The sequence below is a fragment of the Cricetulus griseus genome (assembly GCF_003668045.3).
Source record: "Cricetulus griseus strain 17A/GY chromosome 1 unlocalized genomic scaffold, alternate assembly CriGri-PICRH-1.0 chr1_0, whole genome shotgun sequence".
Classification (NCBI taxonomy): Eukaryota; Metazoa; Chordata; class Mammalia; order Rodentia; family Cricetidae; genus Cricetulus; species Cricetulus griseus.
The window spans coordinates 38413540-38435367 of record NW_023276806.1 but is presented as its reverse complement, the minus strand read 5'-3'; the positions used below and the strand labels follow the sequence as shown (position 1 = coordinate 38435367).

At 37.6% G+C, this 21828-nt stretch overlaps 1 pseudogene; it reads left to right on the top strand.

Moving 5' to 3' along the window:
• Nucleotides 1–3915: 3915 nt before the first annotated feature.
• On the top strand, nucleotides 3916–10346 carry LOC100760365 (annotated as a pseudogene).
• Nucleotides 10347–21828: the final 11482 nt, after the last annotated feature.

Genomic DNA, 21828 nt, shown 5'->3' with positions numbered 1-21828 from the left:
AATAATAATAGAAGCAGAACTGACTGTACTGAATGACTCTGAGGATCCAGTGAGATAACGATGCTAACAATTTCAAAGATGTCTAGTAACCTAGCAGCCTGCTCACTGAGACCGAGAAAACAGAGTATGCCCCCTCCTTTATTCTATGGATATGTCAGTACACAATTGTTAGGACACTGTCAAAAATTAAAAACTAGAGAGAAATAGAATGAGATGAGGCTTCTGTCTACCCTCTTTCAGCCAATTTTGTGGCAGAAAATAAGGGAATGATTTCCTTTTTAGTTTGGTTTTGCTTGGCTTTGGTGGGGCAGAGCTGGGGGAGGCACTCAAATAACAGAGTCAGTCAAGGTCTCTATGCATTCAACATATTGACATCGTGCAGACAGAAAAAGTTTGCAATAGACAACACATTTAATCCTCCAGCCAGCAAGTGCATTCCACCTGTCAGCAAACTAGAGGGTTCAAGTGTTGAACTCTACAAAGGTAATTTCACATCAACAAAAAGTAAGATAATAGATGGTGTGGAAAGGATTGCAAGGCTGTAATACGTCTGAGGGAGGAAGGAGAGTAACTAATGAGAGTGCAGCCATTGGAAACATTCAGCCTTGGGTATATTTTAGAATTGTAGATCTATTTATAAGATCTGCGCATATCATTCAGCTTGTTCTCTTCATGATTCTAAAGACTTCTACGGAGGAGGATGAGGTTGAAGAATTGCTGTGTATCAACAATGTAGCATTTTTGAATACTTGCCTGAAATGTCTAGACCCACTTCAGCCAGGAAAGGAAGTTACTCTCTGGCCTTGTGGAGAGAGGTGTTAGGTTTTATAAGTTTGGAATATTCTCTCCCTCTTTTTTTTGTCTAATATAGTCAAAAGTGTTTATACTTGGTTCCAAACATCTGTTTCTGAGTATCCAAAGAATTGAGTTTTCATTTATTATTTACTTATTTTGCTTTTTAGCCATTTATTCACTTTTGAGTGTGGATGTGTGTGTTCATGCATGCTTGCATGTATATGCGACTGTGAAGTCCAGATGTCAGCATTTACTATCACACTCTACCCTAGTTTCAGATTAATTTTTATTACATCTATTTATCCATTTGTGTGTGAAGGGTACATCAGAGGGCAACTTATAGAAGTTGGTTTTCTCCTTCTACTGTTTGAGTCTTGGACAATCTGTCGCAGATTATGTAGAAGGCTGAGGCATGTTGCTGGCCTCCTACTTTATTTATTTATTTATTTGAAATTGGTTTCTCCCTAAACCTAGAGGTCATTAATTTGGTGACACTATCTGGGCAGTGACCCTAAGAAGCCCTTTGCACTGCTGGATTACAGACACATCATAGTGCCCTGCTTTCAAGTCAGAACTAGTGAGTTGAGTCATGCTTATCTGTCAGTCATTTTACCCACTCGGCGCCAAGAACCTCATTTTAAGTTACATGCTTGAATTATTTAAAAAAAATATGACAATAGAGCAAACAAATCTTTGAAACTTTGAAGAGAGTGTTTGGTTGTAAGATGGAATTCACTGAGAAGTCCTCAAAGTATTTGTTACCCAGGCTTGTGCTGTACAGGAAGACTGCTCTGGTGTGGGTAATCCAAAGTCAGCTCTTTACAGAGGCCATGCATGTGCATTCGGATGCAGCTTCTGGGGATACCATCTGTGGACTCATTCTTATCCCAAGAAGTGTGTGGTGGCCTTGCACTCTTGGTTGGTATCTTTACCGAGTGATAGAGCAGAACCGATATTGACTCCCATCTGGCATTCTTGGCCAGTTACGATTTCTGTGCAAAAAGAGGCTGCAGAATCTTCCCACATCTTCCCATGGACAGACTGAGTAGGACTTAAACCCAAGGCTTGTTTATCATGATTAGGAGGCAAAACTCTCCAATGACACATGACTTGTTTCACTGTATCCTTTTTTCAAGATTTTTTTTCCCACAATATTCCTAAGTACTCTTAAGATAATAGCAGAGAGGGAGGGGTGATGAGCAAAGAGGTCAAGACTGGGCTGGTAAAACCCACAGAAACAGCTGACCTGAACAAGGGGGAACACATGGACCCCAGACTGATGGCTGGGAGGCCAGCAAGGAGCTGATCCAGACCCCTGAATGTGGATGTCAGTGAAGAGGCCTCGGCACTCTATGGAGCTTCTGGTAGTAGATCAGTATTTATCTCTGGCATAGGAAAGGACTTTGGGAGCCCATCCCAAGTGGAGGGATGCTCTCTCAGCCTGGACACATGGGGGAAGGCCTAGGCCCTATCTCAGATGATATGATAAACTTTGGGGATCCCCCATGGAGGGCCTTACCCGCCCTGGGGAGCAGGGGTGGGGGAGGAAGGGAGGGAGGGGGAGCTGGGATTGACATGTGAAGCAGGCTTGTTTCTAATTTGAGCTAATAAATAAATAAAAAAGATAGTTGTACTTTTCATATTTGGAACAGGATGATCTCTGTTAATGTAACTGTATATTTCAGGGTTGTGAATTCTGTTCATTATGTAATTCTTAATGGCTGTCAGGAGCTTCTAGATGTTTGCAACAGAGGAAGTCAATATTTGACTGTCTGTGATGTTAGACTTTGTAACAACCAAAGCCAGAGCATGAGGCTTTCACTGTAGCTGGCCCCTCACTTGGAATTGAGAAGCTTAGTCAAACAATTCTAACACCCATCTCCCAAAAATATCAGAAAAAAAAATCATCTATTCTGAAAATCATGGATCCATGATATTCCCCATCAGTTGCTTGACCCATGATACACTTGAAATGCAATAGAAAGGAGTTACTGACATAACATAGTGGGTTGGTGACATACAGCTCTCCTCTATGATTGGTTACAAAGTATTCTGAGAAAGAGTGAAGATCTGATGAAGCCAAATGACACCTACCCAGTGGCATGGCCCACGAGAGAGATAGAAACACTTTCCTTAATTTTTTCTTCTTCTAAATTTGGTTCTCTTGGTTGTGGCTAGACTGGGGGTTTAGGAGGTTTATGTACACAGGGCACTCTAAACTGGAGTGCAGCAAGGAATGGCTTCTTGCTGAACACCAGTGACCTTTCCCTGCAATGAAGTCACAGAAAAGGGGCTTGAATAATGCTTCAGGATGCATAGTGTGGAGAAGGGGAAAAATGGAAAGTAGGATCTGTGAAACACGGTGGCTCTGCTGACGGCGGCTCTGCTGTCCATCTGTTTAGAGATGGCATGTGCTCTGTCTCACCGTTCCTCTGGAAATCAGATCCTAATGGGCAGTGCTTCCATCTGCCTTGTAGCCCGAGGTCTAGAAAATGATTACTAACCATGGAGATAAATGGGGATTGGAAAAGCATCTGTGCTTCTTTTCCTAGGCAGATACAACAGAAGCAGCACCAATGTTTCACTCGGAGACACTTAATAATAAGGGGCTGTGAGACTTTTTCCATAAAGAATATGAAAAACGCAGAACTTAAGAATATATGGAAGAAATGTAAACTGTTTTAAATGAAGCAGAAATAGATGCATTCCATCAACTTTGTACACCTCATAAAATTCTAAAGAACATGGACTATATGGAAATGAAATATAAACGATAGGACAAGAGACAGGAGCTAGGATGAGAGCTGTCTTATGTACACAACTAACAAGATGCAAAGAAGTGCACCAGAAGCTTCAAGAAGAATAAGGCAGATGAAGGCAGCAATCTGGGGTAACCTTAGAACCTTAAAAGAGGGAAAGCAGTGCATTTGGGGAAGAGGAAGCTGTTCTAACAAGTGCTTGTTTTATCATTTTGCAAAAGGAAAACATCAATCAAAGGCCAAAATCACAGTGACATTTAGAGACTTCAGAGGAAACAGGGTAGAATTAAAGTCCTGCCCACATGGCTGACAAGGTGAGTCAGAACAGCTAGACACATTATTGGAGAATTTAACAGTTTCCATGGTCATCTCGTCAGACATTTCCAGAAGAATCAAAGTTGAGCAGGCCTATGAATTTTCTCCACACAGTAACTATGATGGTGATGATGATGGATGGTAAATTAAGAAAAATGACAAGTACATCCTGAGCATATCTAATGCAGCAGATACTGTTCAGTATGCTTTCTTCAGAGTAGGTAATTAAAACCTCATAATGCATTTATGATGGAGATATTATAGCCTCATTTTACAGAATAATGTTTCCAACAAACCTAATGAAAAGAGAAAAATAAAAGGAAATGTAAAATGATACAAGAAAACAGCAAGGAATCAAAAAGGTTCAAAATGTAACACTACAAAATAATTAAGACTAAGCATCATAATTATAAAACAAATGGGACACATTTGAATTTCATTATTTATAAAAAGTTCAACTTCAAATGAAAATAGAACAATATCAGAATTCTGTATCAGTTACAAGACTGGTGTCTTTGTACCCCAAGCAACTCAGAAAATTTAAAAGTAATAAGAAAGACAATAATTTTTAAATTAAAGGAAAGCACACGGAACACTACCACTAAGTAGATCTTAGTGGAAAGCAGCCTTAAATGGGGTAAACAGTAATCTCATATTGAAAAATAACAGCAATGACTTAAAGCTGGTCAGCACTGTGGTGTTTTAGACATAGTTCTCTGTCTGAAATATTAACAGCAAAAGACAAATAACTGTGTAAAGAATTAAATGGTTTCAAAAACAGATGACCTTCCAGATCTGATTAACATTTTGTTTCTGGAAACACAGATAATATTACTTTTCATATAGGCAACTGATATCCTTTAAATTTTGAAGTGTATTAGAAAAAGGAAATCTTAAATTACAAAGTAGAAAAAAGGAGAAATATGCTTGTAGTTTATTGTCTCGCCATGCTGCAAGGAGTTAATTATAAATATGTAGAAGAACTCTCTCCACTCACATGAGAATTCAAAGCCACTGTAATTTTTCTAGAAAACTGCTGGGTTGAGGTGGGAATCAAAGCTGCAGATTTGATGCTTAGACATAGGGATAGGGAGAAGGAGACACATGGCAAAACAAGGGATCCAGTCAGAACTGCAATTATGGGCACCTACCAATTTCAACTCATACATTATTAAGTAAGAATGGATGAAAATATTTGATCTAAACATTTAATTGACAAAACTTAAGAAATACTGTGAAATTAAAGAGAAAGAAATCAACAAAGTGAAAGCTGTAGCTGTTAAATACAGTGCAGAATTCTGAGAGTAGGAACATATATACAGGGCTGGTTTTTAAAAATTAAATGTTTATAATGAGAAAGATCTCCATATTTTCAAATCAGAAATGGAGTACAACAAATTCAGAGGAGGACTTGTGAAAGGCATGTGTAGTAGTTTCTTTTCTATCACTGTTACAAAATGCAAGGTCCAAGACATCTTACAAAAGAGAATGTTTTAATAAGGCTTGTAGTTCCAGAGGGTTAGAGTCCATGACAGAGGAGCAAAGACACAGTGGCAGGAACAGTTGAGAACTCACATCTTCATGTTTTCATACTCAAGTGAAGGCAGAGAGCACCCTGGGGATGCTTTGAAACCTCCAGGCTCACCTCCAGAGACACACCTCCTCCAACAAGGCCACAGCTCCTAATTCTTCTCAAACAGTTCCACCAACTGGGGACTAAGTATTCAAACACATGAGCCTATTGGGTATTCTGAATCAAACCACAGCAATACTGGAAAATTTTATCAAATAAATCCAAGCTATGATTGAGGACCTAAATGTGAGAATTTGCTGAATGTGTAATGGTAGAATTAAATAAATTAATAAATTGCTTTAATGAATGGAGAACTTAGTTCATTAAAAATTTGAAAGTGGTCACTAGTATCCCCAGAAATAAATCAAGTCTGAATGTTTTTACAATTAAAATCCTGAAACACTTTAAGATGTAATTTAAATTATTGATTGAATTTACATAACCACCTTAATAAAATATAAAAGTAAAACTTCTCATCAAAATTGCAGAAGGTTCTAAACATAATATATAACAATAAATTGAGTTTATTAGTTACATTGAACTTTACTAAGTCATATTAAATTAAACCTTTGAAATAGAAGGTTGTCTCTATAATAGGAAATTCATTAGCAATGAAATTGTGAAGTGAAATGAGGAAGACTGCTGTGACACATAAATGATAAAAACACATTTGACATTGCCCGGGATCTATTTATTCCATAATAATAACTCAGAAAATTAATCTTGATCAATACTCTGATATGTTACAAAGTATTTATCATGCTTAATGAATGAGTTTCTGAGCCATTCCTTAGGGACAACAAATGCAAAAATGCCCTTTGAAATTGTCTGCATTTCCAGATTGAACAGTAACTCGAGGCAATGTTACATGTCTAGAAAAAGAATCCAGATATACAGACAGCACAAATGAGCAGTTTACATATGACATGTGTTCTTAGCCTGTGGGAATCTCTTCTTCTTCTTCTTCTTCTTCTTCTTCTTCTTCTTCTTCTTCTTCTTCTTCTTCTTCTTCTTCTTCTTCTTCCTCTTCTTCTTCTTCTTCTCCTCCTCCTCCTCCTCCTCCTCTTCCTCCTCCTCCTCTTCTTCTTCTTCCTCTTCTTCTTCTTCTCCTCCTCTTCCTTCTTTATCTTATTTTGTCCTTCGGGATGACCTAGAGTTCAGGATATTGCCTAGGCTGGTCTTAATCCATGGTAAACTCCCCCATGCTGGGAGTACAGGTATAGCTATCATGCTGGGAATAAAAATTATCCCCTACATTTGAGAAAATTCAATGAATGTCAAATATAAAATCAACACATAAAAGTAATAATGTTTTAATATATTATCAATAATCTGAATTGTAATATAAATGAAGCATTAATTATTTTAGAAACAAAATCTAGGTTATTCCTAGAACAAACTTAACAGAAAAGGAATGAATCCAAATCATTTCAAAATTTGAGTGCTGATGGGAAGTAAAATTTACTTCAAAAGAATCTTAGGAGATACTTATTTTATTAGATATTGTCTATGCTTTATCTAGAATTATATAATCTGACATAAAAATCAATCAATAGAAGCCTAGAGATTTTTAAAAAGATATACACATCTGGGGAAGAGGAGGAGTTTGTGGGGGGAGAATTGTGGTTCAAATGTAAACTGAAACTTAAAAGAATAAAAAAAAGATATACACATCCATATATATGTTTGATCATGTATGTATTTGAACAGTTGATAAATATTAAAAGGGCCCAAGGAATTATAGAAAGCAGAGAGTTTATTTCATAGGTGTGGTTAGAGAAAACATTTTTACTACATAAAAATAAAACAGATAATGCTATAAAGAAGACTCCAGATGGCATATATATCTAGATGTGAAAGCCATAAAGCTAATTGAAAATAACACAGAAGAATAGTCTTCTAATTGTGGAGGAGCACAACACCTTAGAATCATGAGGTAGACAATGACTATAATTGATTATAATACATTAAAGTTTTTATTCACTATTGAGCACCATTGAGACCCATATCTAGAATATACATGAGTCTCCTACAATAATAAACAAGAAGTGAATATGAATCCCAGGAGAAAAATGGTCCAAAGATATATGTAAAGGAAATTCATAGAAGTGGAAACTCAAAGGACTAATAAACTTACAAAGAGATGCTCAAAATCATTAGTAATTAGGTAAATGCAAATTAAAGTAACAATGATGAATCCCCAAAGACCTGTCAGATGGATAAAACAGTAGCTAATAAATGCTGGTGGGAGGAAAGATTATGGGTACACTCTGGCTTGGCTGGTTGGATTATAGAAGAATGTAATAATTCTAAAGCAATCTGCTAATACCTAACAAAAATGAAAGCATCTATTGTTATTGAGATTCTACTCTATACAAAACCATAGTTGAAAATGAATGGGGCAATTTCTTAAATAATTGTTGGCAATGGTAGAGAAAGGCTTGAGGCAGTTATCTTCTGCTGGGGGGAAGGTTACATTAGTGTTATGGCTGCATGCTACAGATAGACACATCACTCCAGATTAATGTATAGACAGATATTCTCATTAATCCTGATAGATATGAAAAGTGTAGGCAGGTATTCTCATTAATCCTGATAGATATAAAAATATTATGTGGAGTAATATAAAACCAAGACAGAATAAAGTTTTTTTTTTTACACACAATAGCATTTATGTTGACAAACAACACAGGCATACAGTTAATTATTTCAAAGAAACACAAGCAAATATTTCCCCCCAAAGCAAATGAAATAGTTTCTTTTAGAGGAAAGAAAGGACGTGAAAAGGGGAGATGAAAGAGAATAAATAAATGTTGCAATAATAGTAGTTTTGGTTTTAAAAAAGAAAATAAAGGAAGGGTAGAAGAAAGGAAGGAAGAAATGAAGCAAGGGAGAGCAGAGATCCATTTGCTCTCACAGCCAAGGCAAAATATTGATGGACAGGTGATTAAATGACTTATCTCATAGTCCCAAATCAAGGTGATGGCATCACTTCTCTTCCAAGTTTTCAGATACCATCATCCTTTTTGTCCTGCCTCATGTGAACTTTTCATTATGCATTGTTGTATAACTTTTCTTGCTGTATATTAACAAATATCTATTTATCCCAGATATAGCACTAAGGACAAAGCAAAGAAATGATTCTAGCCTAGTGAACCACTGAGTTTGTTAGAGTTACTTATAAGAACATATTTGAAGGCTTATTTACAGAACCATGGATGACTCAAGGGTAGCAGCACCACAGAAAAGCCCACCCCAGAGTGAGTGATAAATCATGGAAACTATATCCTGTAGCTCCCTGAATGGCTGTTCAGGAAGTTTGGCTGAGGGAGTTTCCTTTCTTTGGGAAATTGTGACTGCTTTTGTAATCTTGGGAAGGGAACCTGTGGGTCTCATGAATTTCAGGAACTTTCTGAGATTTTGGAGTTGTGTTTATTTCCAGATTCTTGTAAGTCTCTGTCTTCCCTTCAGGAAGAAATGTTTCAATTTGGAGGAATATATATATACGCTAACAATTGAGATATCTTTTCCTCTTATAGGGTCTTAGCCTTGTGATCTTATTTAACTGTATTTTTTTCTGTGTCCTCACCTCCAAATAGTCACAGGGAGAAGAGTAGAATTTTGTTACCCTTTATGTGTAGGATGTTCCCCCAGGCTTGGATGTTTAGTCCTTGCCTTGGCACTGTCACATGGTGAGACTATAAAAATAGAGCCTCATAGAAGATTTAAGTTTTAGGTTGTGTTTCCAAAGAGAATGGTGGGACCTGATAAATTTCTCACTCTATCTCTCTTTTCCTGCCACCATTTTGTGAACAGCTTTCACTGCTATGCACCTCTGCCATGATATATTACCTAGTTCAGTTCAGGTCATATCCTCAAGGTTATTGATGTCTCTGCAAATCACTGTGATTGGTTGAACCTTCTACTGTTATAGACTTCCCTACATATAGTTCTTTTTGTACTTCAGTACTGGGGTAATATTTTTTTTTTTTTAGTTTTACTGACCCAAAATAATGCTATGATCATTGCTGTACAAGAGCAGCCATGACAATTTTGAGAAAAGGTTAATATAAAATTATTTGTGTTATGACATAAATTTTAACATATTTTATGTTCTGGCTTTCTTTTTAGTCAGTAGAATAAATAAAAATTTGGGGAGGTGATTTAGCCAAGAAGCTTAAATAAAAAAGCTTACTGTTTCAATGGCTTCCAATCTGCTACAGAAAACATACTTTCAGAAATGTATAGTCTCATCACTCACACAATACTCTAAAAGAAAAAGGAAATTTCTCTTCAATGCCACTTAAATGGAGCCTTGTATGAGACGAAGACAGACTGTACTAGGTTGGGAGACATGAAAGAACTAGAACAGCAAACAAGCAATTGAAGATTAGGCTATGGAGAACATATTGTAGCTCTTGCCACTGTGAGAGGAATCTTCTTTTCTGGTTCTTTCATATCAGTGTTCTGGCTCAAGAAACAAGGACTGATGCCCAGCCGCAGATTTTCCAAAGAGCTTATTAGCAGAGACTAGGGTTTGCACTGTGACTTCAGCTGCCTGATGTCCAAACACCTGGTATACAAAGCCTCAGAGCAAAGAGTAAAAGGAATAATTATCAGTGCTGTTAGAATGGAACAGAGGTTCCTCCTGGATGCCTTTGCTGTGAAGCTCACTGGGTTGAATTGCTCTTTAATGAAGCAGTGCACTGAATTTGTGGCAGACTTGCTTCTGCTGGCTCTGAGTTTTAATGGTTTTCAGAGTAGAAAATCCATTTGACTTCACAAAGAATCTATCCAGGGAAGGGAAGAGTAACTTCTTTGGGAAGAGAGCAGGTGACTCTTAGAGGGTGGGAGGGAGGCTGAGTGCAATAGAGAATTCTTTTACCTTGGAGGCTGATGTCTAAATGAACTGAAGATGTGCTATTATTTTGAGGCTTAACAACAACAAAAATAATGACATATAGTTCCATGAGGTTGCAGAAAGGGAAAAACACACCAGAAAAGTAATAAAATGAGTATCAAAAAATAAACAAACAAACAAAAAACCAAACCCAAACATTGGAAAATAACAAAACAAGAGAATGGCTACATACCTTTAATAATGACTCTAAATGATAATGGTCTCAACTTTCCAATCAAAATGCACAAGCTAGGAAACGAGATTAGAAATGAAGACCAATATAATTGTTGTCTGCATGTCTAATTAGCAAAGACAAAGACAGCCTTAGGATGAAAGAATGAAAAGAGACATTCCAAAGAAAAGAATAGGTATAGTCATATTATTATCTGATAAAATAGACTTTAAACCAGAATTAATCAGAAGGAATGACAGAAGAATTTGACTAACAATCATCTACAGAATCCTGCATTCAAACTACTAGCAGTCCATTCAATTTTTCTAAACAAAATAAAGAAAAATCTAGAACTCAACTGAGAGAAAAACTGTAAAAACTACATAAACTTATGAAGGTTGAACATCACATTTCTGAGTGATGAGTGAATCATCAAAGAAACCAGGAGAGACACTAAAAGTTCTTTTAAAATGACATACAAAAATTCATGGGATACTATGAAGGTGGTGTTAAGAGGATAGTTCGTATTTATAGATGCCCACGTTAAAGAAAATCAGAGTGGAAAAGCAAAGATTTGTAGATCTCTATGTATTCAAGGCCAGCCTGATCTACAAAGCAAGTTCCAGACCAGTCAGCAACATATAATGAAATAATAGAATAAAATAAAATCAGAAAGAACAAAGGTAATGAGGTAGCAGGGGTGAGATTAGTCAGTATGAAAAATTTAGTTAATAATCTTTAAAAAACATAGAAATATCAAGTAAATAACTTGAAACACCTCAAGGTTTTAGACAAGTAAGGAAAAGCTAAATCTAAAATTAGTAAATGGAGAGAAATAATAAAGATCACAGTAGAAATTAATCAAATGGAAATAAGAACAGGAAGAATCAATCGCACTAAGAGGTTTTTTGGTATTGATAAATAAAATTGACAAACCCTTGGTCAAATTAATCAAAACAAATAGAAGACTCAAGTGAATAAAATTAGAAAAGAAAAATGGTATATTTCAAGAGACAAAAATGAAAATCAGAGGACCACTGGTGCATGTTTTGGAAACCTAAACTCTAATAAATTAAAAATCAAGAAAAATGGATGAATTTCTAAACAAGTACCCCCTACTAAAATTAAACTTAAAGCATACAAACAACATAAACTAAACAAGGACAAACAATGAGATTGAATCAACAGTGGGAAGTACCCCAATTTCTAGTCAAATGGTTTCACTGCTGAATTGGAGTAAACCTTTAAAAATGAACAAACATAAGTTCCTCAAGAAAATCCCTACAATAAGAAAAAGGGAAGGATACTTCCATTGCAATGATAGAACTTCTCAGAGAAGGACAGAACAACAGAAAAAGGCAATTATGGTATTACAGCCCAATTTCCCAATGAACATGGATGAAGATATCTTCAGTAAAATAATCACAAACCAAATTCAAATGCATATAAAAAGATTCACTATGACAAAGTGAGCTTCATTCTAGGGAAGAGAAAATGGTCCAACATATGTCACTGAATAAATGTAATACAGCACATTAATAGACTTCGGGAGGAGGTGGAAGGCTAGAAATCATAAGATTTTCAACATCTTATTATCAAAGTCTCTAAGAAACTAGGCATAGAAAGGATGCCCTCCAACACAAAGCTATATACAACAAACTAAATGTGGAAAAACTTGAAGTGTTCTACTAAAATCAGTAACCAGACAAAACTGAGCACTGCAGTGGAAAAATCTCAGATCTGTTAAACATTTTCAACAAAAGTGACAGAATATGAAATCAGCATTAAAAATTAGTAGCCTTCCAATATCTAAATAACTAACATGCCAAGGAAGAGACCCTGAAAACAACTCCACTCACAATGCCTCAAAAAATAAAATACCTTTGCAAAATCCTAACCAAGGAGGTGAAAGACCTCTACAATACAATTTTTAAAACACTAAATAAAGAAATTGAAAAAAATAAGACCAAAACAAAGAACTAGAGAAAGAACATCCACGGTTACTAACTAACTGGCTTAATGTATATATGTATTTTGAAAATGTCTTCAATAGTAAAAGTGATCTGCGGATTATATGCAATCTTCATAAAAATTTCTAATACCATTCTTTGTATTTCCCAGATTTCTTGTCTCTTCTTTGTCTCTGTCTCTGCCCCCCCACCTCTGTTTTTCCCTTCCTTCCTTCCTTCCTTCCTTCCTTCCTTCCTTTTTTTTTTTTTTTTTTTTTTTTTTTTTTGAGACAGGGAGGGTTTCTCTGTGTAGCTCTGTTTGTGCTGGAACTAACTCTGTACCAGGCTGGCCTTGAACTCAGAGATCCTTCTGCCCCTGCTTCCTCAATGCTGGGATTAAAGGTGTGTACCACCACACCCGGCTCACAATACCAGACTTCAAATCTTGCTACAGAGCTAAGTAACATAAACCAGACACATGTCAAAACAGCAACATGAAAAACACAGAAAGTAAAACCCACACAGCTGTAATTACCTCCTCCTCTCTACCCAGTCCCTTCCACCAGCTCCCCTCTCCCCTGCCCTATCCACTTCTCTTCCATTTCTCTTCAGAAAAGGGTGGCCTCCCACTGAAATCAACCAGCAACTGAATATCAAGTTCCAGTGAGACTAGCCAACTCCTCTTCTATTAAGGCTGGAGAAAGCAACCCAGTAAAAGGAAAGGGTCTGTAAAGCAGGCCAACTCCCACTGTTAGTCCCAAAAGACCAAGCTGTAAAATATAAGCAGAGGGGTTATGTCAGTTCCATTCAGGCTCCCTGGTTGACGGTTCAGTCTCTGTGAGCCCTATGAACCTAGGTTTAAGTACCTAATTTTTGACAAAGATACAAAAGCAAGCAAACAAACAAAAAACCCCAAGCATTAAGGAGGTTTTTAAAAGAGCTAAAAATAGGATTGATTCTCAGGTGACTTCCAACTATACATTCCTATAAGCCAACAGGATTCTAATTCGTTGACTGTAGAGACATGTGAGCATCCATATTTATCTCAGCACCATTCACAATAGCTAAGTTATGGAATCAGCCTACATGTCCATCAGCAGAGGAATGAGCAATGAAAATGTAGTATACATACATAAGGCTATGTTATATATCCCCAAAGAAGAATGAAGTCATGTCTTTTGCTTAAAAGGGACACAACTGGAGAAAATCAGATTAAATAAAATAAATTGTATTCAGAAAGGCAAATAGCATATTTTTCTCTCATATTGAATCCTAGATTTTTACATAAATCACAAAGCATAAAGATTTTACATAAAGCATAAAGGTAAAACTATATGTATCCACATATATATTTATACAAATATAGAAATATTAAAATCATTATATTTGTATCTTACTATAAATGTAGTCTTAACTGTCTTCTTTAGGCATTGTCTTTATTTTCCTAGAATTCAAAACAAATAAAAATGAACAGATCTTTTCATAAATACAAGAAAAGCTTACTTTAGCCCTCTGATTTTATTACCTGAGATATAACAAGGCCCTGTCACCCAACAATGGGACATTTTAAACAGCATCCCGGGACCAGGAAGAAAAAAGATTGAGGGCTTTAATGCCACAATAACTAACTTTCTTAAATTGCAGAATTGGGTCAGATTCTTTGTTTTGCTAACTGTGCTAGCACTTGTCTTATTGCTGTGACAAAATGACCGACTAAAGTAATTTAATATAAAGGTTCATTTTGGCTCATAGTTCCAGCATATAGTCCAACATGGTGGACAGTCATGGTGACATTAAGGCATCCATAGTCTGGAAAACAGGGATATAGATGGTGCTGTTAGTGCCCTGCCTCTGTTTTAGTCAGTCCAGGAACTCAGCCCATGGAGTGGTCCTTCTCTCATTGTGGGTGGACCTTCCCACTCAATTAACCTAACCAGGTAATCCTCACATGTATAAACAGAGGTCTGTCCCCTAGGTGATTCTGGACCCGGGAAGTGGACAAACACTATTAGTCCTTACATTGTCCCAGGTGATTGTTTCATTAATCTGATCTTTTATTGGTGATTTAAAAATTTTTAAATGTTGCCAGGCGTTGGTGGCTCACGCCTTTAATCCCATCACTCGGGAGGCAGAGGCAGGCGGAACTCTGTGAGTTCGAGACCAGCCTGGTTTACAAGAACTAGTTCCCGGACAGCCTCCAAAGCCACAGAGAAACCCTGTCTTGAAAAACCAAAAAAAAAAAAAAAAAAAAAAAAAAAAATTTAGATGTTATTAACAAGAAAAAACATGCATCTGGCACGTCCCTTCAAGATTAGGATGTGTTTTGTTATTTTTTTCAGCTCAGAATGCAGGTATTATTATTATAATGAAGTGTGTCTAAACCACACAGTCTATGAATGAAGGGCTGGATGAGTTCCTGCTGATGATGTCAGAAGTGAGCTTGACTCAGCCTATGAATGAAGGGCTGGATGAGTTCCTGCTGATGATGTCAGAAGTGAGCTTGACTCAGCCTATGAGTGAAGGGCTGGATGAGTTCCTGCTGATGATGTCAGAAGTGAGCTTGACTCAGCCTATGAATGAAGGGCTGGATGAGTTCCTGCTGATGATGTCAGAAGTGAGCTTGACTCAGCCTATGAGTGAAGGGCTGGATGAGTTCCTGCTGATGATGTAAGTAGTGAGCATGACTCAGCCTATGAGTGAAGGGCTGGATGAGTTCCTGCTGATGAAAGAAGGAAGCATTCTGTCATTCATTCCTCCATGTTGCCTTGATACATACACAGAAGAAAATGAGTTACTTTTGGTGATCAAAGTATCACCACGCCAGGAACTTGCTGCTAGATGAGAGAAAAAGGCTCTTTGCCTCCTTTTCTCCCTCCCTGCCTTCTCTCTCTTTTCTGCTCTTGTATTTCAGCACAGTCACACCCAGTCTTCTTGAGATTGCATGTGGATGATCTTGCTGACAAAATTGACAGAACTGATCAGTGGGGACAGAGAATGAATAGAGAGCAGAGTCTATATTGTTGGTATCCAACTCTTTACAGTAAAACATCTTCTGCTCCACTGTATAAGAAAAAGAGAAACAAAGCAAAGGGTGCCCAGACAGACAAGCAAACAAAAAGTACAGATAAACAGGTATTTAACTTTCCCTTTCTCCTAAAAAAAAACCTGCTTCAAAATTCTCTTGGCTTTATTTTTATAGGAACAAAGACCACAGTCATCTTCCCTGGCACCTGGTACAGCGCTATTCCTTAAAAGAGTCATTTCCCTAAAAAGCATCCACAGGGCCCCGAGTGGTTCTCTATAGATTTATCCTGACAAGGTAACAATGAACCGCTCATTTCCCCATGGAACTTAGAAGCTATTTGAGCAAGAAGTATACCCTTAAGCCCAATGAAAACCCTTGAAATATTGAGTGCAGACGGACCTGGGATTTGAGCAGGTGCATGGGAATGAAGTCAGTAAACTTAAGTGCAAGGAGTTCTTAAATGAATTGAAGACTCTGGAAACAATAGTAAGAAAAAAAAAAGAAAAGAAGTTAGAGCAGTGACAACCAAGAAGTAACTTAAGGAGCCATAGGACAAGGCATTTGGTTTGTCAATGTTTTTTTTTTTTTTAATTGCTTATAGGACTAGAGCTCATCCTGACACAGAATGAGACAAGTTGTGAGGATGTGTTCTAATGATCTCTGTAGCTAAGTTATGTCGAGGAGAAAGCACATCATTTTGTCTCATGAAACAATATCTCTAAAGGAGATGGAAGTGTCCAAATCTGAAATCTGTAAGTGTCTGAGTGATTTTGTTATATAGGCATTATATATATGAATAGAATCCAAAACAGAAGCTGAAAAATGATGGATGAATAATTTGCAGTAACAGACTAGGGAAGAACTGATGGAAGGGCACAGGGTGTGCAGTTCTGGAGACCCAGGCCATGGAAACAGTGGCTATAGTGCAGAGCATTCCTGAGTATGCTGAGCCAAGGAGTATAGACACACATAGTCCAGAAGAAAGAAGGTAGGAGACCAAGAAGGACTCAAAAGGTGAGCAGGAGATAGAACGATGGAAGAGAGAATGGAAAGGCAGGTGAGAAACAATTTCAACAATCTTAATTCATGTGCTGGCTCATTCTATCTACAAAAGGGATTTCTGTGGAATTACCCTCTCTTCCCCTTTTCAGAAGATGCTCAATAGTTATCTTTGCAGACTCTGATTGTTTGCTGGCCTGTTCTCCCTGTGAGTGATTTTTTCTTCAGTTTACCTCAGATGCCAGGAAGAGGGAACCTGTAGGGAAAGCTGTAGCCACGCCTTCTTAGGGGCTGGCTACAGGTGTGCCTGACCAGGCTTGTGAGGGCGTGGTCAGAGTGACTTAGGGGGACTGCATTTTCAGTTTCGGTTTCTCTTTGCTGCTAGCGATACAGACCTCTACCACGCCAGCTGGCTAGGTTGCTCTGTAAGTAAGGCTTTTCCCTATTAAATACCCTTATATTTCTACCTGACTCCGTATTGGTAATTTCCCACTATAGGAACCTTCCAGGCAAACATAACAGGGTGGGAAATGGAACTACCCCTGTGGCATAGTAGTGACTTCTCCTTTGCTTGAGGGACACCATACAATCCAACCTGAGTTAATAAGTGTGCTAAATCTGTCCAGTTGATTAACTACATGTGCTCCTCAGCCAATGTCCCATGTTCTTCCCTTATATAATCTTAGAATACTGTTAGTATACTGAAGGCCATCTGTAGGACATTTAGTCCCTTATGCATTTCAGTTTAGGTCATATTGAAATAAATTCTTTGTTTTAGCACCATTAATATAGTTGCAGTGTCAATGCTTCTTGGGCCTGATGTCTGGATCTGGTTTATGGAGACCTTTGGAGCCATACCACCTGAACTAAAATTCTGAAATATCTAGTTTAATGAAGACATGGTTGCCAGGGTTACAAAGGAAAATAAAGATATATATATATATATACATATATATGTATATATATATAATTATAACATATATATAATTATATATAACATATATATATATAATTATAACACATGCAACACATTATAGTAATATAATGTAATAGTTACTTTTCTATTGTGATAAGACACCATGAGTAAAGTACCTTATAAAGGAAAGTATTTATTTGGGATTATGGTTTCAGAGAGTTAGAGAGCCTTATTTCAGGGCAAAGGCATGGCAGCATAGAGTATCCGGGAGTTCACATCTCAAACCATAAGCAGGAAATAGAGTGCAGTGGGGCTTTTCAATCTCAAGCCCATCCCCAGTGACACAACTCTTCTAACAAAGTATAATTTCTAAATCCTTTCCAAATAGCTGCCAACTGGAGTGTCAAAGGTCCAAGACTTGGTGGGAACATCTCAATTATAAAACTACACCTTCTTTCAAGGAACTTGAAATCTGGAATTGAGGAAAGTAGGAAAAATATGTACACATAAAAAAAGCTAACCAATAGAACAAACCAGTAAAAGAAACACAATATGTAGAATTATAGCAGGTGGTTAAAACCCACACAGATATGAACTGTAAAACAGATTTATTTTTCATTCCCGAATTTCATGAAAAAAAATCTCAGGTCAGTGATTCAGTTAAAGTATGGTACCTAGGGCAGTAGTTTCTATTAAGGTTATCCTGAGGGTCATATCCAAGTGGCATAGATAACAAAAAAAAAGACCATGCATACATTTGCATTTAGAGTGATGTGATTTACATGATTTTGCATATGCACATGTGCTGTGCATGAAATTATGTTAACTGTATGATCTACCCTTATACACAATATTAAAGTTTAAGTAAGTAGGTTGGAGGGGTTCAGTTCTGGCTTTTTCTTGCATTGATTCCTTCTTAACACATCCTTTACCACTGATCTATCTATATTGTGGAAGAAAGGTATATAGAAACTGGGTATAGAGAGTTGAGTCTTGGCAGGGGTTCCTGTTAGATTCTCACTTGATAAGGTTTCTGTGTCCCTACAAAATCAAATGCAGCTGTGTGTTCTGTGTCACCAGAGGCTCTGCCAACCATTACTTACAAAGGAACTCATGTTATTAATAAAAGAATCATTTCCATCTGTTTATTTTTCCCAGTTGTCCTGTGTCAGATACAGATTCCCTGAGGGGAAGAATGTAAGTGGACATTGTTAACTGAAAGCTTACTATGCCCTTGCCATTGTCTGTCCTAAACACAATCTATGCTTGGCATGCCAGGCCGGAAGTCAAGCCCAGGGCCTCATGCATGCAAGATAAGTAATCCTCTAGCTGAGCTCTACCTTCAGCTCCTGTCATAACTCTATGTTTAAAAACCAATAATGATAAAGTTGGGAGTTATTATCCCTATTCCCTTCCCACCACGAGAGTTATAATAGAGAAATGAAGTATCCAAAGCTCTACAACTAGTAACTAGTAGAGCAGGTACTATTTTATTAGCCATATTGGGTGCTTATGGCTACATGCAGGTAAGATACTATCTTCATATTTGGTGCCAATGGCAAGGTGTGCATGTGTTCATCTCCAGAGTTTCACTGAATGCTGTTTATGGTTAAAGCAATTCTTCCCTGCCTTTAAACTGATCACTCTGTTGGCTTCTCATTGAATGAACAACCAAACTATTTCCCCACTCACAGAAGTCATAAACTCAGAGTGCAATCTAAGAACATTCCTACTTACCTACTCTCACACTGGGACCATCACATGACTCTCATAATTCTGTCTTCCATGTATTTCCCAGCTCTTGTCTCCAAAGATACTACCAAAGCATCTTTTGCTCATGTCACCACAGCCAGTAACTTTCTCCTTGTTCTTCCAGCATCTGGAGAATGGGAAGAGGGATCCAAAGATGGCAGAAGACATCATGGACACCATTAGCTCTCAGAGTTTCATACAAGTGCTAGAACAATGACACTTCTTGGGTTTGTTAAAGAGATTCATACATGAGATTCTTGCAGGTGAAATTTGGAAAGTAGATGAGTTTTTAGATAAAGAGATGCTTTGGGGGAGCTATAAAACATGCATATGGTATTGATAAGATGGGAAAATTTCAAATTAAGAGCCACTTGATCTGGATGGAGCTGTATTGTAATAATCAATAGACACAGACTATTCCTGTTGCACAGTAGTCATGTTATAGAAAGCTGGCAGAGAGGACCTCCGGTTTGGAGATGAAACTTAGATCTTAGAAGCCCCCAAAACTAACCTCAGATGCTTCCTGGAATTAACTTCTCATCATTCAGGCCAACTTGGTTTCTTTTTTTCTTCACTCCCCAGTGTAAAATGTACTTGCCATCATGAATTCCAGATATTTATAACCAACATTTATTAGGGATTGATTGTGTGTCATGGGACTGTAAAATAAATAATACATGAGAGCTGGGATTGATAATTAATTAGTAACACACAAGGAGACTCTCCACCTTTAAGGAGTTAAACACACCAGTCTGTAGGGGATACCCTAGCCACACCTGCTTGGGGTTGGCTACAGGTAATGCTAGCCATGCCTGCTTGGGGATGGAGACAGGTGTCTCCAGGTGGGTGTGGTCAGGGCATGTGAGGAAGGTTTAAGAGTGAGGGACACACATATGGGGTCCCTTCTACTTACCTTGCTCCCTGTTGACTGGGTAGGCTGATCTGAGTGAGTAGCATTTTCCTAAATAAACTACCTTTGTGTCTAGACCTGACTCCAGATTGCCATTCCATTTCACCAGTCCTTTAATAACAGTTTGTGTATATGTGTCTGTGCAGGCATGGCTATGTGAATGCTGGTGTCTTGGGTGGTATTCCTCAGGCTGCACCCACCTTCATTACCCTCCGTTTGAGACAAGATTTCTCATCAGGACCTGGCTTCTCAGCTTAGACCTTGGTCAGCTAGTCCCAAGGATCCCCTTTTGTCTACTTCCCCAGTGCTGTGATCATACACTCAGACATTATAGATGAATTTTTATAGTGGTTTCTGGGAATCAAACTCAGGTCATCACGTTTGCACACACAGCAAGCACTTTATCAACCAAGACATCTCCCGAGCCTGGTCCTTCAATGTTAACAGTTTTCATAGGGACATGGAACTTGGTTTGTATAACTGCTCTCCACATTTTACTGATGAAAAGACTAAAGGAATACTCAGTGTATTGCCATACACCATAGTACCAATAAAGGTGAAATCCTAGGATTTCTGATGTCAAATTCTTGCTCTCACATCATGCTGTTAAAGTGATGGGGCAAGGTATTGATTAACAGACTCAATGATTCACCAGTTAAGCAAATGCTTATTGAACATTTAGCCTTTTATAAGCACTTGGGTATGTCAGGGAACAAAATAGATGAAGATCTTTGTTCTCTGGGCACTGATTCCTTGGCAAAGCCTTAATATGCTGCAAATCTGCCTTTGAAAGGAAGGCTTCTGGCTGGTGCTCAAGGAGGCTTTGCAATACATTCCTCTTAAGAAAAACATCCTTATTCTTTGTCCCAACTCTTCATAGGTCCTCACAAGGAAGAAGATTGCTTGGATCACAAGTTTAAGGTTAGTCTTTTATGGCTACAGTCCATTGATTTGGCTGCATATAGCAGTTATGACAAAATTATTTCAAGCGCAAGACTGTTTGCATCTAATTAATTTAAATATACACACACAATCATTGGAAAATTAAGTAGACAAAAACATTTTCATGCATCATAGGCATTTTGCAAACATATACAGTGTAACCTGTTAATTACATTTTTCCTTCAGCAACCATTTATCTTTGTAATGCCTTGCCTAATAACTCAATGCTTCTTGCTTACATTTTAACTGCTTATTATTTACTTTCCTGGCTGTTTCCATAGGGATTGTCTTGTCCAAAATAAGAAGGAATATTATAATAACACAGCACAATAAGAAAGCAGATAGTGTCAAATTTCAGATCAGAAAGCATTGCTCTGTATGTTTCTAAAAATGATTATGATGGTGATGTTTTCAGTTTTGAGTGAAATACTTTTATTAAGTTAATAGCAAAAAAAATGAAAGAATTGCAAGTGGCATATATAGAAAAGCAGCAGAGAGTAAAACATCATCAAACTGGGCCCTCACTGTATCTAGTAGAGATAGTTAGGGTAATCCAATTGAGAGAGCAAACAAAATGTAAGACCATCAGATCTGGATCTCACATTCAGCAGAAATAACTTTGTGAAGCTATGATGTGGCAACCACCTTTCTGATATCTGGATGAAGCCCAGGACTTTCTCAGGTGAGACTTGCAAGTTGTAGAACAAACAGAAGATAGGTAATATCGAATCACATGCTCACAACATCCAATAGAAACTCAAGCACTGGGGCATTGAGGATGTCAGTTGGATTCCCTGAGTTAAAAAGTCAAAGGATCCCCT